The 19,691-nt window shown below is 34.3% G+C and overlaps 1 protein-coding gene and 1 pseudogene across 1 annotated transcript in view; both read left to right on the top strand.

Annotated features, from left to right (window-relative positions):
• LOC145284538 (thrombospondin type-1 domain-containing protein 7A-like) overlaps positions 1-19,691 on the top strand; it is a 1,985,627-nt gene that overhangs the window by 574,098 nt on the left and 1,391,838 nt on the right. The window lies entirely within an intron of this gene.
• LOC145285069 (5S ribosomal RNA) lies at positions 2,276-2,392 on the top strand (annotated as a pseudogene).

Here is a 19,691-nt window from a genome sequence, read left to right as displayed (position 1 = left end):
CAGTTGTTAGTTATGAAAATATATGTGGCAATTAGGCTACATAGTAGTTTCTTCATTTCATTTGGATAGGAAATTTTCAGGTTATAATGCCTATAGTTTAATTCAAAAAGTAATTAAAAATAAGTTTAGTACAAAAAAAAAATAAAAATCAGTTAAATACAAAAAGAATTGAATTGCTTTACCTCAAATTTTGACTGAATAATAACTTAGATACCCGTGCTTAGTATGAATTAGATGATACGCTCTTCCTCGTTGATTCACTTTAAATCTGACATGATCTGGCGCCCATCTTACAGGTAGCTTTCAATATTTCAGCTCCAATACCAGACGGTCCAACTGCTTTCCCATCTTAATCTGTCTTAGAGGCTTTTAAATTATATTATGCCAGTGGCATTCCCCCTAGCTGTGTTGAACCGGCTTCTCCCGTAAGAGGACGTTTCATAGGAATATCAAGTTCACAAGTGGTCTCCAGTCGTATGTATATCCCGGTTAAGGGAGATGTTAAGTTTTAGCATTTCTTGATGGGAGGGTGTTGACTTCTTTGTACATACAGCACCTTGTGTTTCCGAATTGTCACTCATCTGATACTGACCTGGCTCAGCATTTCTTAACGTCGGTGATCTGACGAGAACTTCAACGTAATTATGTCATATATACAAGGGGCGTGCAATAAGAAATGCCCCTGACCCACTTCTCATAGAAGTAGAGCAACGAAACTTGGCACAGTTATTAGTCTTTCTCTACATAGTAACCACCCAGAGTTATGCATTTCTCTCATCGTTTGATGCAGCTCTGGAGACCTCTTTTTGTAGAACACCCCAGGTTGGTCCTTCAGAAATTAAGACTGCATAATCTGGGAAACGCTTTCCTTTCAAAAACAACTTTATGGCTGGGAAGAGGTGAAAGTCAGAGGGTGCAAGGTCAGGAGAGTAGGGAAGGATTTCATAACCACATGTCTGTGTTTCTGATCTGGCGACATGCGAGTTGGACCGGAGTGTTGTCCTGCAGGAGGAGGGTACCATTGTTGATCTTGCCCTGCCTCTTGATTTTGATAGCTTCCCTTAATTTCCTCAAGAGTGAAGCATAATAAGCTCCTGTAATTGTGGTGCCCTTTGCCAGGAAATCTGTCATCACTACTCTGTCCTGATCCCAGAAGACTGTGAGCATGACCTTGCCAGCGGAGGGCTGCACCCTTGCCTTCTTTGGAGGTGGTGAGTCTAAGTGCTTCCACTGCATTGACTGGGCGTTCGTCTCTGGATCATAGTGATGGACCCAGGTTTCATCCTGTGTAATCAGTCTTTTGAAAAACTTTGACTCATCTTGGCACATCTCCAAATTCATCCTCGAGCACTTGACGCGTTCTCGCTTCTGGAATGGTGTGAGCAACCTAGGAATCTGGCAGACACCTTATGCATACGCAAATGGTCATGTATGATAGTTTCCACAGACCCTGTACTAATCTTGACATCTTGGGCTATTTGGCGAATAGTAATGCGCCGATCTTCCAAAATGGCAGCCTCAAATTGACGGATAGATGTCTCATCAATGGCAGAAGTGGGGAGGGGGGCCGACCAGGTCTGGGACCTGTTTCCACAGACTTCCGGCCATGTTTGAATTCACAATTCCAGCGTTTTACAAGGTCATATGATGGGGCATTATCACCATAAGTTTCTTTTATTTCATCAAAAGTCTCTTGTGGTGTGCGTCCTTTCAAATACAAAAACCGGATCACTGCTCGACATTCAACAGGCTCCATTTCACACCTAACTCAGTTCAAACACCTGTAAAACAGAAACCACGATTAGTTCAGAGCTTTAATTTGCCACATAACCCATAGAGATATAAATCATTGCACATGAAAAATTTCAGCTAGATCAGACAACTGGAAGTGGGTCAATGGTATTACTTATTGTACGCCCCTCGTATGTTAAATCATATTGAGAGGAAAGAAATCAAGAAAAGACAAAAGAAGAGACGAATGGTGATACAAGCAATTAATTTTAATACTTTTTATTAAACCTTTCCTCATCGTCTTTAACCTCCTTTATTCTTTCCTGTCAATTATCTATCCTTATTCCTTGCAATACCATTACGTATTTGGAATTTACATTAAAAAAAACCGTATATTTATTTGCCTTGGCTTACACCTACCTAAAGTATATAATTTACCTAAAGTATATAATTTACCTAAAGGACACATAAAATAAATATAATCTTGTCCACATCAAAAGATGCTTTATTTTCAACACACTCACACACACACACACACACCCATATATACAACATAATCACGTTGACATACCGGTTTTCATCAAATCACCGAAGTTAAGCAACGTTGAGCCTGACTAGTATCAGATGGGTGACCATTTGGGAATTCTAGGCGCTGTATGTGCTTTCCGCTTATCTCGGCATTGTTTCCAGTCGTCCTGAACCTCCACTTGTCACTGGTTTTCAACAATTGACACTAAGGAGAGGTATGGTTGGAGATTGCGCAACTCTTGCTTATAAAAATGTCATGTGTAGGCACCCTTACAGTGGATATCCATAGTCTGTCAAGACTGAAGGAAGCCTTCTCTACCTTATATATATACTAGCCAAAAGTACCCGTCGTTGACTGGGTTCAAAAACAGCCTACAGAAAATGGACTCTGATTTATGAAAGTATGATAGGTTATGAAAAGGAAGGGTTGTAAAGAGATAGCTTTGAATTCGGGGGTATCAAAACCAAAACAAAATATGATGAAAGTAAAAATAAAATAGATAAACCCCATAATTTATTATATCATACCTGTTCACACTGAAACACTTATCACAGTATTCTGTGGATCTATATTAAAAAACCTTGTTAAACTTAGTGAGGTCAGGCGCGAACGAACACCCCATGATTTTATTATACCATATTTCTTAAAACTGAAACATAATTATCAAAGTATACACACGCAGATAGACATGAAAAGTCTTTATTTAAGTTTGTGCCTATTTTCATTCTATGGAGGCCAGGTGCGAACGCAGACCCCACAATTTTATTATACCATCCCTTTTTAAGTTAAAACATACTTATCAAAGTATTCTTATGTACATCTATATTAAAAATACTTGTAAACGTTTTTTTTTTTTAATTTTTAAATTTTTTATTTCCATACTTTTGAACCAGGCGCGACCGCAGACCCCACAATTTTAATGAACCACTGTGCTGCAGGATCAGACCTACCCATTCCTGTGTCTCGATACATCCATCATTATATGTAATCAGTTTTTTTTAAATAGTCAAACATGTAGGAGCCTATTCGTGACCAGACACACACACACACACACACAGCTTTATATTATAGATATATATATACTCCTCCACTTTTATATATTTATATTTAATTAAATAGTCATTGCATTTTTCGATGTATAGTTTTAACGGTGTCTGTTTGAGAATACTTGCTGCATTCACGAATATGTACTAACGCTATGCGTCTGTGTGTTTTGTATATCAAAGAATTTTTATGAACACGCATTTCTTCGTATATATGTACTAAAACATTGAAAAATACAAAATCATTAAACATTCTCAGTAACATATGCATATGTGTATATTCTCCTTTGTACATACACTATACATATGCATGTATATATATATACATACACACGTGTGTCTCTGATGAATATGTAATTATCAAAAAAAAGTCTATTCTATTATGTACTTAGAGTAAGTATTGATTTTGCGCAGATGTCAATTTCAACTTTTCGTATTCTAATTTTTAAATTAGATAACATATTTTTCTTTCATGCGAAAATGCACATTTTTTCTAATGCTCTCTCTCGAGATACATACATACATATACACATATATATATATATATATATATATATATATATATATATATATATATATATATATATATATGTAGGTTTTGTTTTTTATTACCGTTTTATCTGTTTGGTTACATATGTTTCGGATGTTGGACCATGTTTACGGTTCAGCAGCCTCGTCAGACCTTACAGAAACGATTGTTATAATTTGGAAGAAGGGTTTTAGAGGAAATACGAGAAAAAAAAAGGTGGGTAAGAGATAATAAGGAGAAGGGAGACGGGTATCAACAATAGTTAAGTTTTGAAGGTTAAGATTACATCAGATTGTAGTGCGTGTGGAGGGGGTAGCAGATTCAGGTAGGCGTGGGTAGAGATATATGGGGAGAGGGAGAGAGGGAGGTAAGAAGGGGGGGAACGGGGGGGGGGGAATTCGATTTTAGGTTTTAAGATTTGACTGCTTTTGGTTGTTTATGCCGGCACTGGAATATATGGAATAGATGAGAGAGAGAGAGAGAGAGAGAGAGAGAAAGGACTTTTGTACGTGTCATATGTGCTGGGCGAGTAAGGGATCTCATTTCGAATGTTCGTAGTAGCAACGATTCGTTCAGTTGAGTTGACAGCGAGTTTTTTTTAGGTAGTTAAGAGATAATACATATGCCAACACACGCGCATATATGCATACATACACGCACATACATATGTACATATCTACACATCCACACACAGATACATACGCACAGACACATATATACATACAATACACATGCAAACATACATGCATCTAAATGCAGACATACACACATACTCATATACATAAATATATATATATATATATATATATATATATATACACATATATATACACACACATACGTGGAGACATATATCTCCGGTAAGATACTGATGTACATATACATACATACATACATACATACATACATACACACATATGAACCCATACATACGCATACACAATTATATAAATAGACATATTCATGAAAAGTTTGGCAGCAAGATGTTTATTCACATTACATTTGGACTTCTGTATGTCAGTACAATAAGGAAAGCAAAAGCCTGGGAGGGAATTCCAAAGTTTGATGGAAGAATCTATTTGAGTAAAAGGTTTTATGGTATTTAGGGATCTCAACAGTGAAGGGGTGAGATTTTGCTACTTGTTGGATTTGTCTGGAATTTTTTCTTGATATTTCCGTTGTCTGATTTTATTTATATTTTATCATCTATATTATTAATAAAATTCTAAGTGTTTATTTAATATTATTTATTTATTATCATTATTATTTATATGCACCGAATTGAAGAATTCTTTTTTTTCCCCCTGAAATGTGTAAGTCCCTAAATTGCCTTGATCTATATATAATTCGTAACGAACAACGCTGAATCACAAAAAAATCCCGAAATAAGATTTTTAGGGTCTTTTCGTTTTTGTCGAAAAAGTTACCTGCCCATGTCAACGGAATGTAGCACTGTCTGTATACAGTCCTGGTAACCTCTTTCGGCATACGGACAGGACTCATGGCACAATGGCGAACACGCCTGACTACGGATCGAAAAATTCCAGGTTCGAATTCTGGCAAGGTCGTAATAATTTTACCCATCATTTTATCCAACGTTTACTCATTATCCTTACCCTTAGTTAGGGTATTTTTGGTTTATTTTCAATGATTTTGTTTTGTGCATATGGGAATTTCCCATACTCAGAGTTCACCGGGTAAGCATTGATAAGACGATGTTGAGTGTACTCGATTTTGTGTTTGACTCAGCGTTGTGTGTGCAAACACGTCGCAGCCGCTAGTATATAATATTCTTCTCAGATTTTTTGTTTTAAAAAATTGTTTCTTTCATGCTCTACTAAATTGTGTCTTCATCATATTATCGTTCCAAAATTTTTCCCATTTCTTATCTGAATGTTTTTAAAATCAGCAGGGCCTTTTTACCCCTATTTTTGTGTAACGCCGGCTTTATCACTTCTTCTGAAGAGAAGCATTTAGCTTCGAAATGGTATGGCCCAAAGAGGTTTCTCCCTTGTTTCCCTTTTCTGTAGCCCTTACTGACTTGATAATATAATAAAGTTCTTATGTAACTTTACTCTTTACCCTTTTTACTTATTATACGTACATACACACACGTGTATTTATATATGCATGCTTACAGAATTTTTAGTGTAAAGATAAAGTTTCAAACCATTTGCATGATTCGAAATCCACCGCCCCGAGTAGCAGTCACCGTTAACTCAATTCCTAGGGCTTCAACTAATGAGGCCAATTCCAATTGTTACATGGCAATAAATCTAATATATGAAATTTTCTCGATATCTTCTTGTAAATTCAACCTCCATAGGAAAATAAGCAAATACTTCCTATAATAATCTATTCTCTTACCCAACCAGCCTACATTGTTATGTGACTTTCTAGAAATGATATTTTCAGATGCATGAAATCTCTGGAGTAAATCTCCATTCCCAGGCAACGTCGGGACATGGGAAACTAGTATATAATAATATATATATATATATATATATATATATATATATATATATATATATATATATATATATATATATACGTACGTATTTATATATTCGAAGAAAGCATTACATGGAGTAAAAAAAATTATATATGCATTCAAAATTAATGTAATATAAGCAAAAAATACCCGATTACATAGGTCCTCCACAGAATCCCAACCCCCATCCATCGAAACAGTCGCCACTACTAATTATACAGAAGCATTCCCCTCTTCATATTCTTAGTGACAGAGGTACTATCCTAACACGAATACGGTTTCTAAGGGTTTCAATCATTGGGATGCTAATTAAATTTGCATATTTCAGACTTAGAACTTATTTAAGTCGATTATGCGCGCGCGCACACACACACACACACACACACACATAATCTCATGATTCTTTGCGCGGTACAGAATCTAAATATCGCAATCATGAAGGGAAGACATTCATAATTCATGACTTTAGGCGTTTTAAAATAAAGTAGAAGGGATGAAGAAGCGAACTTTAACACGAACTCATTTTCAATCCTGATCGTGCTCACTCATTATTCCATTAAACGGTCTTGGAGACTTTTCACGTTATGTTGAGAAGGCCTTCTCTCTCACATCAAACGGAATGCCTCTTAGGTTTGAGCATGATTAACTTGTAGGATCTTTGAGTAATATAACGTTGCTGTAGTTTAATCGCTTTCACCCATCTTTTTTTCCACACACATAACGGAACGCAACGTAATTTTATTTTAAATTGTACACATTTTCGACTTTTCGATTCTTCATTTTACAAAAAAAAAAAAAAAAAATCCCTCGATACAGCTTTGAGAAAATGAGGGCGAAACCGGTCAGCTGACTCTCCCCGACATTTTTCGCTTTTTCATCCTTTTCACTTTATTTTAAAACGCTTTATATATATATATATATATATATATATATATATATATATATATATATATATATATAAACTACTTCATTTACTCACATAAATTTAATATACGAAAGTATAGATTTATGCGTAAACTTTAAGTATTTACTTCAAAAGTTCTCAATACGTAGGTAGAGCTAGTTAGTAATTTATAAAATATATATGGCGATTAAGCTACACTGAATATTCTGCGTTACATCCACTATAGGATTCGTCAGGCTTATGCGCGAATTTTGTGGTTGATCTACCTTAAACCACTAACCTAGTTCTAAAACAGATCCTTTGTTCGATAAAATGCATGCCCATTGGCTGACAGGAGGGGGCGCGGTGGATACTAGAAAGCTGATTGGCTAACTAGAAATCCTCAACATATATAAAAACAAGAAGCAACCACAAAATTCGTGCATAAGCCTGACGAATCCTATAGTGGATGAAACGCAGAATATTCCGTGTAGCTTAATCGCCATATATATTTTATAAATTACTATATATATATATATATATATATATATATATATCCCCAATAACTCTTGGTTCACTATTAATGTTTTACCATGATTGTTCCAAACTAACACTTATATACATATATTGCTTTGCAATTGGAAACACATGAGAAAGTTGAGAGAGAAAAATACAAGGGTAATCGATTCCAACAAGAATCCATATATGTTCATCAAAATATGTACACGTGTTCAGTTTGATTTTACAGAAGCAGGTTAATCAATAAAGCTGTTTTCAGCGATGACCTCAATGTGACCTTGGAAGGAACTGCGGCCCAGTATTTATGGGATTACCTAGATGTAACACTCATTAATAGGGGTTTTAATGTTGGGAAAGCTCAGCTCTCCAAAAAATGGTCACTCTGGATTAGGAGGAAAACATTATTGTGTAGAAGCACCTCATGCTGATGTTGAAAAAGCACCCAGTGCTCCTAATATAACAATTTTTTTTTTTTTTTCAAATTTTTATATATGTTTGTTTTTTATATCCACTTTCTTCACCGCCCTCTCCCTCTCTCATATATATTTTCAAATAAATGCTGACAATTATTTTCATACCAGCTGACACTCGTGTTTCCTGCTTTCGCAATCATCAGTGTAGGAAGTTATAATTACTGTTTGTCGGGAAATTCGAAGCTAGTCACAAAACTACCCTTGAGCTCATCTTAAAGCTACCGGCAATAAACACAAAATTTGAAAATTTTCAATTAAATTGATTTATTGCCTGCTCTAGTGGGGGACCCACTGCGGTGTACTGGGAAGAAGCTTCACATGCCTCTGTGCAGTCACCTGGTTTACAATACATTGTAGTCTACTTGCACTGGAGAGAATCTACTGTGGATTGGAATTAATTTTTATGTAAGTGTTTGATTTAAAGTTTAACATGCAAAAGTCAAGTATCATGATTCAGTTGTGTTCTAAACAGAACCATTAATTTCGCACACGCCTCTGTCTTATCAAAGAACATATTGTTGATTTTATACGCTGGTTCCTTTTACTTGTGTGGTGATAAAAATTCTCAAATACATCTGTGATGTTAGGCTTATAAGGTGTTAACTGGCCAAAATTGGACTGTTCTTTATTCCATCGGATTTTTCGATTATTAACACTTACCAGAGACATTCCGATACAAAACCTATTTGAGAACATCCCCAAACGCATTAAGTATACTTTTGTGAAATTTCATAAAAATCGGCCCAGTCGTTGTAGAGTCCATAAAAAACGGATTCAGATACACACACACACACACACACACACACACGAAGTGCCTTTTATATATAAGTAGAGATTAAAGAAGATGAAATGCTGTATCAAAACAGATTCTGCACTATGCTCTTAACGGTGCATGTATAAATAATTATTCACCTATGTCCTCATCAAGAACACACTTGGCTCTGAATCCAACACCACTCGGATGCCAATGTCTATTTACAAAAGGCTTTATTCAAAAAGAAAACTCGCAAAAAAACATCAGAGAGACAACTTATGTAAGAAAGAGAAAGATAGGCGGATAACATATCTTGCTACACCCATTTGGGGCAGCCCCCTAAACACATCATTTCTCCTTGACGTTTTACCAAAATACTAAAGAAATAGAAAATCTTCACATCGAAATCATGTGGTTGTGAGACTTCCGTCTGGAGGCCATCTCTATTCCTCAAGGTGTTACTCGAAATTTTTCTTTTAAACACTGGCTTTTATTATGTAACATTAGCCTAGGAAAATAGTTCCAAATGACTTTTTCTTTTCTTATCCATGCAAGATATTACGCTGGATTACAATAATGGTTGCTTTAAACACAATTTTTTTTTGTCATAGAAGTCGTTCAAGACAAGGAATGGAGCCATCTTATGAAATTAACGATTATTGCAAAGACAGGAGATTCCTGTTGACTTTCATTGACAGCCAGTATAAAGAGTTCCACAAGTCTGCAGTTTATGAAGAAAATTACTTGAATAGAAAGCTCTAGTATAGCAAAATATTAAAACAGTTCATTGATGTAGACCTCTAGACCAACAATACAAATATGTAGATTAATGTAGACCTTACTTCAAAGATGACGAAACAAAAAGAAATTATGCTTCGTCATTGTTTACATCAATATTCATATAAAATCATAGAATTATGTAAACAATTTTCTTTTTCGCTAGCATGATGCACGGCGTTGCCCGGTCATAAAATATGTTTAAATATTAAAATTTCATTCATGCAGATTTCGTATGAATTATAATAGTTAATTCTATATCGATTATTATATTGTACCCAATATATAATAGCAATTATCAAAGCATACAACTCTCTAGCCTCATTCCTTAGCCTCTGAGCCATGACCATCATCATATAAATAGTTTAAAAAATAATGTGGTTTAACCTACAAATGTAGATTTGTGCATGCAAACAGGCTACTCTAGCCAAGGTCAACTGTTTTGTTTTAAATTTTGACCAGTTAGCAACAATTTTTACTGGCTAAAACCCAAATCGAAGTGTGCTACAAGTTCAAATACTCTATACATCAAATTTCAACTTTTTTAACTATTTAGAGAAGTTTGGTAAAAAATTTTAGCACACACACAGAGGTCACTATATATATATATAATATATATATAAATTTCCGTGTGCTAGAATTCTTTAATCTTAAATTCTATACAATCATCCAGAATGTAGAATCTATGCATAAAAGAATTCAACATAATAGTGAATTTAAACTATCCCTCTAATAAGAAACAACAAAAATGAATAAGTAATTAATTAATGCTTATTTTTCAAAAGAATATACAAATTTGTTAACCTTTATGTAGTCGCTTGCATATCCATAATTGAGTATATTAAAAACTTTGTTTTAATAAATTTTAGATAGATAAAGTAAGTCTTGAATATCAATGGCAAAGCGAGAAGAAAACTCATCTTTATAGTATATATATAGATGTATAAATTATCATTTCTTATAATCCAAAGGCAACCGAAATGCATACTGGTGAGGATTGTCTGACTTAGTAGCATTTAATTCCACCCCATCACGAGAAGATGGGACACAAAATCGGAAGATGAGAAAAATCAAGACAATATTCTTAAAGGAGGAACACTCTGGCTTATTAAAATTGCCTGAGTAGCCCCACTGGGTTATCTCCGACAATAAGTAATATACTTACTCCACCCAAACATAAGGAGGCAAGGCCTGGAAATATGGGCCTCCTTATGCTATTTAGGACCAATACCACAGCCCAACAGATAAAAAGGCACCAAAAGGGCTTAGTTATTACCGGCCTGATTGTAAAAAACAGATCCTCAACTGACATTTTGTAGTAAAGAGGTTATAAACAACTTTTGTCTTACTTGCTATTTGCTTTCTCGCTTTCCACGACCATTTGACATAGTTTCCTCCAAAAACTAGAAAAAGGCACACTTTTTACTAATTAACTTGGATGGATTTATCTTTATATATAATATACAAGTAAGTACACGTTGGTATTTATTATACAGTAGAGGACTATGTATTTCATACCAAATAAAACTCCTCAAATTTAAAATCCTACCGTTTTTTAAACGAGTGTAAATTTAATAGAATTTAAGTTTCGACCAGATAATTGCTCATACACTATCACCGATAAAAGCGACTTTACGTGTTATTTTTTTAAGACAACAGTTTATGACAAAGGACAAAAAATATAACTACATAGGCATCTAGAGTTTCGCCAAAACTGTACTTTCTGGAACCACAGCCTCAGTGAAGGGTTTAGAGGCAAGGAACACCATTTTTGTCTACAGGCATATGCAGTAGAGAGGGTCGTAGTAGAACCATGAAAATTGGTACAGCCACACCTGGGATATATGATCCGTTATTGATGTCATTAGTTGCCACACTCCCAAAAGGGTACTTGGCACTAATGCCTTTTTGTATATTAAGCCATTCTGCTTGATTTTCTTTTGCTTTCTTTTTTTTTCTTTTCTTCTTTTTCTCTTGATTAATTTTCAACTAAAGATGTGTATATATTTCTTAGTCTGTCTGCCTGTCCGTTCTACTTTTTCTCAGAAACTACTAAGGCAGTCTGGCTGAAAATTTGAAAAGACCTTTGTTGTAATAAGGTACAGTGAACTAGGTAGATACTAATGCACTTATTGATCCGTGCTGAAAAAATAATAACGTTATTATTTAGAAAACCATTCTTAACATGGGGAGGGTGTTTTGCACCTATTCTGTACTTCAACCTTACAATTTACTAAAAACAGATATCATAAAACTTAATTAAACTTGAAAATACTATTAAAATAAAACGTGAATCATAAGTGCACTAGCACCACTAAGTATTATAATATCTGCCCGATGCCTTCAGGATCAGTTGCCTACAATGTTTTGACCTTACAGATTAAGCAAGAAATAGACCCAACTTTTATACTTATAAATTTAGATATCTGAAAAACAGTCACAGTCAAGCTCATATCTATATTCAATCTCTAGTTATACACACACACACGCATATATATATATATGTGTATATATATATATATATATATATATGTATATATACATGTTTATATATGTGTATATATATATGTATATATGTATATATGTGTATATATATATATATGTGTATATATATATATATATGTGTATATATATATGTGTGTATATATATATGTGTGTATATATATATGTGTATATATGTATATATATACATATATATAAGTATATTTAGGTAGCATTTTTTCATTTAAGCCAATATTATTAAATGCAACGGAGGCACTTTGCTTTATTATTCTTTTTTTTTTTAATTTTTTAATTTTCCGTAAAACCTTTTTATATCAAAAATATTAATAAAAGTTCCATAATTGTTGCTGTCACGTCCACGTGTCCAGGAACTTGCTAATTTTAATAACTGAATTTTTAATCAACCTATATTTTTTATATACTTTTCATATACTTTCATCGACTCTATATATTTTAACTTACCATCGCCTAACGGCGTTCACTGTATTTTTTAGTTTTCACTTTTAATTTTCATTTTTGCTTCTTCAGACATTTACTTCAACACCTCAAGATGATTCGTGAACGAATCGGAAGCGCTCGTGACAGCAACAATTATGGAAATTTTATTAATATTTTTGATTTTGATATAAAAAAGATTATACGGAAAATAGAAAAATAAAAAAAAAAGAATCATAAAGCAAAGTATCTCCGTTGCATTCATTTATATTTGGCAATATATATATATATATATATATATATATATATATATATATATATATATATATATATATATATACTAGCAAAAGAACCCGTCGTTGACTGGGTTCAAAAACAGCCTACAGAAAATGGACTCTGATTTATTAAAGTATGATAGGTTATGAAAAGGAAGGGTTATAAAAAGATAGCTTCTAATTTGGGGGCATCAAAACCAAAGCAAAATATGATGAAAGTAAAAATAAAATAGATAAACCCCATAATTTATTATATCATACCTGTTCACACTGAAAGACTTATCACAATATTTTGTGGATCTATATTAAAAAAACCTTGTTAAACTTTGTGACATATTTCCATTCTATGGAGGTCAGGCGCGAACGAAAACCCCATAATTTTATACCATATTTCTTCAAACTGAAACATAATTATCAAAGTATACATACGCAGATAGATATGAAAAGTCTTTATTAAAGTTTGTGCCTATTTGCATTCTATGGAGGCCAGGCGCGAACGCAGACCCCACAATTTTATTATACCATCCCTATTTAAGTTAAAACATACTTATCAAAGTATTATGTACGTCTATATCAAAAACACTTGTAAACGTTTTTTTTTTACTTTTTAAATTTTTTATTTCCATACTTTGTGAACCAGGCGCGTACGTAAACCCCACAATTTTAATGAATCATCATTATGCCAGATCAAACATACCCATTCCTGTGTCTCGATACATCTATCATTATATGTGATCAGTTTTTTTTTCTATAATAGTCAACCATATAGGAGCCTATTCGTGACCACACACACACACACACACACACAGACGTTCAGCTTTCTGTTTATATATATATATATATATATATATATATATATATATATATATATATATATAAACTACTTAATTTACTCACATAAAATTAAGTATTCACTTCAAAAATGCTCAATACGTAGGTAGAGCTAGTTAGTAATTTATAAAATATATTGGCTAACTAAAATCTCAATAGAAGAGGAACATATAAAAACGATAAACAACCACAGAATTTGCGCATAAGCCTGAAGAGTCCTAGAGTGGATAAAACGCGGTATATTCAGTATAGCTTAATCGCCATATATATTTTATAAATTACTACTATATATATATGTTCTCTCATTGATTAGGACCTGTGAGGTTCACACAGCAATTATGTTGTTTGGAATCCATACAGATGATTTGTTTATAGTGGTTAAGGCTTTGTGTAGAATCATCCACACATTTTTGTACAACTATTAATCTCAGTTGGAGCAGAAAGTAGCTCTCGGATTTTATATCTGGTGTGTTTCTCTTACATGCGTGTCTTAATGAAGACTGAAGGTGCATCACTCCCTGTGGTGTTTGACATGCCCTTAATACAGACCTGGAAGCTTCTACATCCCGGTGAATACAGAACAATATTCTCAAATGGTCACCTGTCTAGTGGTGACCAGGCTAATCATTGCTTAAATATAGTGATATAACGATAACTGATGTTTAAATGTGATCAAATAATATATATATATATATATATATATATATATATATATATATATATATATATATATGTGTGTGTGTATATACAGTGCTGGCAAAAAGAAAGTCCGCACTTGTCAGTTTTTCAAAAACTGCAAATTTAAGCTAAATTTAATGTAAATGTTTAAACAACCTATACCTCATTTAATTGGCCTTTTATTCCTGTATAATTTTACCTGTTCATATTTGAATTTTAATTGGAATATTCTAGTGTTCACGTCAATTTAAAAAAAAAACACTTTAAATGGAAGAGGCAAAAAGACAGTCCGCAGCAACAAATTCGCTTAAAGCCAGCTTAAATTATCACCTCGAAATTAGTTTAAAATATCCACCAACAGGCAACAAAGCATCTCTAATCGTAATTGTTGTTGTTCCAGGTTATACAACGTAACATTTAGTCCATATGCCACGACTTTCTCTTAGTGACTGTCAGGAGCTAATTAATCTCCACCTTTCTGGTTTATCCAATCGAGAAATCGACCGCAGATTGAAATGTGATGAGAAAACGGTACGAAAGACTGTGCAAAAGCACCAAAACACCGGCAGTGTTTGTGATGCCCCTAAATCTGGTCGTACTAGAGTTATTTCTAACAGGGAAGCCAATGCTATCAAGATCCGCAGCCTAAGAAACAGATTTGAAATGGCTCCCCAAATCCAACAACAGTGCAATCTTATTTAAAACTGCTCTCTTTCTACTGTCAAGAACAGATTAAAGGAATTTAATTTGCGAGGATATGTTGAAAGACGCATGTCAATGATTTCTGTAAAAAACAGAAAGTGCCATCTGGACTTCATCAGATGCAATGAAGATCATGACTCTTCATATTGGTCAAAAGTGTTTTTTAACGATGAAAGCAAGTTCACTAGGCTATACAGTGATGGTAGGCAGTATGTCCGTTGAAGGAAAGACAAGAATTTAATCCTAGGTGCTCAGTTTCAATGCTGCAAGTTTGTGGAGGTTCACTTTTTGTGTGGGGCATTATTAGTACTAATGGTCCAGGGCCTATAGTTCGCTTGCAAAGTCGAATTAATTCGACCAAATACATTAATATGTTAACTGAGCATTTTCTACCCTACTTTGGTTGGAATTTGGATGATAATCCTATCTTCATGCAGGATAATGCTCCCATTCTCACAACTGGCAATGTCAAGAGGTTCCTGGAAAAGCATGATATTCCGTGTTTGGATTGGCCTGCACAATCTCCAGACCTCAATCCTATCGAAAACGTATGGCATCACATCAAGTAACAGCTACGCAATGATAAAATTTCAAATTTAAAAGAACTTTTGACAAAAATTAAAGAAAATTGAGATGCCCTTTCGCCGGAGTTTTGCTGCAGTCAAGGAATTCCTACAAGATTGCAGGCTGTAAAATTGCAGAAGGGCTATGCTACTAAAAATTACATAGTCCATTGTGTTCCTGTTGGATTTGTGTTGCATTAATGTCCTAAAGTTACATTTTAAATAACAATTTTCCATTGTGCGGACTTTCTTTTTGCCTCTTCAATTTGAAGTGTTTTTTTTTTTAAATTGATGTGAACACTAGAATATTTCAATTAAAATTCAAATATGAACAGGTAAAATTATAGAAGAATAATAGGCCAATCAAATAAGGTATAGTTTGTTTAAACACTTAGATGAAATTTAGATTAAATTTGCAGTTTTTGAAAAAATTACAAGTGCAGACTTTCTTTTTGCCGCCTGTTTTATTTTAACTTCGGGAGTATTTGAGTAAATCATTACAAGGTTGTTTCTATAGACGGGATTAAAAGATTGACCAGCCTATGTCGTCAGGCAATTTAAACCAAAATAATTTGTTGAGTACTTTTTTCCTTTTACACACACATACATATATTAAACAATCAATATTCACCTAGCTATATAAGCTTTCCAGTGAAAGAGGCAAGAATTAAGAGATTCACAAATGTGAAGCCGTGTTTGCAATAGAGTGGACAGCTTATAGCTGTCATGTTAATGTTTATGAAAGATAAATGAACAAGTCAGATTTGTGGCATGTACTTGTGTCGACTTCGACCTGATGGATTTATATTGCTAAATACCTGACATAGATCTGCGATTCGACATGATTACATGCGAGGAACATAACAAGCATTCTTGAGAGAAGGCAAGACACTCTTTAGGATATGGAAACAAGAAAGTTGTGTTTGACAATCAAATGATGAATTACTTTGGATATCTACAATTAAGAGATGAGTTATTTGTACAATTCCTTCTCGATGTTCGGCTCTTCATTAGTCAGTCACTCTAAGACAATGCCAGCTATTGGGACACAGGTTGAAATCCTGTACAAGATTATGCAGTGTGATAATTAGGGCTAGGACAACAGCATATTCTTTTCATAGTTTTGACTCTCGAGTGTGTATTCGTTGATATCTTATATGCTTTTATATAGAGTGGTGTGGTTCTCGGTTGATTAACTGTGTATGATTATATCGGATATATGCTAAAGAGTCAAAACAATGAGAATATTCTGTTATCATAGCCTTCGTGATAATGTATGAAAGTGAAATCTGGTCAGTGAGGGTTGAAGATATGCGTTGCATGAAGAGAAATGATATGAGAATGATATGATAGTTGTGTGATGTGAATCATAGATAGGCTTGGATATGATGACCTCAGATGAAGATTAAATTTGATCAGTGTGCGAAACAGGAGACTTTGATGGTATGGTCGCATCGAAAGAATGGATGAGAGTCCATGTCTTAGTAGATTAGAATAGTTGAAGTTATAGGTCTAGTTCCCTGAGGAAGGCCGGGACAAATATGGGGGGCGGGGGAAGAATAAATATGACCTGAGAGAAATAAGGATAAAGATTGTCCAAAGTTTTAGAAGTGAATTTCTTAAAACCGTACAACGCATGTTAGACCACATATGATGACTATGAATAAAAATAAGAATCATTTTTTTTTTTTTTTTTTTTTTACATAGGTAACCACTTATCAAGTCCCTGAGGCCACTCGAGGATAAGGGTTATTGAGTGTACAGTAATCAATGGGATAATATAGCAGTAGTCGTTATTTATGGAAATTTGGTAGATTGGATGACTTAAGGGGCGGTTCATCAAGAATTTGTTTATGTCGGACTTGAAGACAACCAAATTGTAGTCAGCTGGGAAACGCGATATCAATATCAGAAGAAAAAAAAAAGTTCTCATTTTTGTTTATTTGCCTTCGCGCTATTTTGTCTTTTTCATGTGTGTTACTTACGCTCATCTCAGCTCTACTAATGATATCATTTTAGTGATAACTCATCAAATATCGTACGTAATCCGTTTTATGTTTCGCTATTTTTTAGATGAGGATTCCTAATTTGTATTTTATTGAACTATGGTTCTCATCAATAATATTATTCTCAAAATGCTTCATCTGATATACCTTCTGCCCTATTTCAGGAGCATTTTCTCAAACTCTGGAATCTTTATGTCAGTTGAAATGAATGGCACTCATCTTGAGGAGGCTCCATATTTTGACAAACTTCCGAGCTTGACTTTTACTCCTGATCTGAGATGGAACATGCACATCAAATCCGTTGACAGGGCTGCTGGGAAAATGGTGGGACCGTTCTACCGTTCCAGTAGATATCTCACTGCTGATGCAATTCTCTACATGTATAAGAGCCATGTGCGTCCAATGATGGAGTACTGTTGCTACATCTGGGCAGGAGCTGCTAGAAGCAACTTATCCTGCCTTGACAGTTCAAAATAGACTTTGTAGCCTAGTTGGGGATGTCCTTTTCTCTTCCTTGCAACCTCTTTCCCACAAAAGGGACATCGCGAAACTGTCTCTGCTTTATTGTTATTTTCATGGCAAGTGCTCGTCTGAGCTCAAATCTAGGGTTCCCCTGGCCTGATTTTCACGAAACCCACTCGTTTAGCTGAAACCGCTATCAATAATATCTCACACTCTTTAGCTGTGCCTAAAACTAAACGTAGATTCCATGACCAAAGTTTCTTTCTTAGAACTGCACGCCTGTTGAACTCTGTTCGGTTTCCTGCTTTTTAACTGACTACAATATGGTTGTTTTCAAGTCCACCATGAACAAATTCTTGATGAGCCATTCTCTTAAGTGATCCAATTTGCTAAATTTCCACTACTAACAATGACTGACATGTTCCCCTTGACTACTGTACACTCATTAACCCTTATACTCGAGTGGCCTCCGGGCCTGATAAGTGGTGACTACTTTGTAAAAACCAAAAACCAAAAACAAACAAAAAAATCCTCATTCGAGATGGAGGAATAATTATAGGCAGAAAAATGATGCAGAGTAAGACATCTCGAAAAAGTAGAATAAATATTGCAGAACAAATGTAGAATTTGATACTACATGATAACATGATAAAAACAGTAAATTAAAAGCACCATTAATAAAATTTATTAAAATAAATAAAGTGGTTGACTATAGTTGAGAGCAACCTGAAAATCCCTTTTTCATCAGCTACTACACAGATTGGGCCAGTGCATTTGAACGCTCACATAGACAGGTAACGTTCCATGTGTATGGCATTGTTTCTGCACAGATTTCTTGAGGTTGCAGTTTAAGTTAGATTTAAATCATGAAGAAAAATGAAAATAAAACTATTAATTGACATATTATAATATGGTCATAAGTAGGGCTATATATATATATATTATATCTTATATATCTTATATGTTTTTAGATAGTGACGTGGTTCTCAATTGATTAACTGTGTCGGATATATACTCGAGAGTCAAAACAATGAAAAGAATATTCTCTTGTCATATCCCTAGTCATAAGTACGTATGTGTGTTATACGTGTATCGTTTAACGTGTGAGTTAGACATACCTTTAACCGTCACTGACGCAATTTCATTTTCATACATCATCACACTGCATAAACTCGTACAGAATTTTAACCTGTGCTCCAGTAGCTCGTATCGTCTTAGAGTGACATAACTGCCATATTACAATATGGTTATAACTTTAATACGCGTGATAATTTTATCGATTGATGTGTGACTTAGTTAGATTGCTTGGAACGGGGTGAAGGATAAATTTGTTATGCCAGTTATAGTGGAGAGTTCCAAAGTAATCGGTTTCTGCTCATTATATCTACCACCCTCTCTCTTTTGCTCTCATTTATTGGCTAAATACTATTACTATTTGTGGTGGTATTCTCTTCTGTTTATAAGGGATTATGCAAATCTTTTCAATTTTTATTTTCCACTGTTAATTA

The sequence above is a fragment of the Euprymna scolopes genome, chromosome 9 (assembly GCF_053919585.1).
Source record: "Euprymna scolopes isolate OS-2025 chromosome 9, ASM5391958v1, whole genome shotgun sequence".
In the NCBI taxonomy this organism is placed as follows: Eukaryota; Metazoa; Mollusca; class Cephalopoda; order Sepiida; family Sepiolidae; genus Euprymna; species Euprymna scolopes.
The sequence above is the reverse complement of the archived record's forward strand: the minus strand, read 5'-3'. Positions and strand labels throughout refer to the sequence as shown.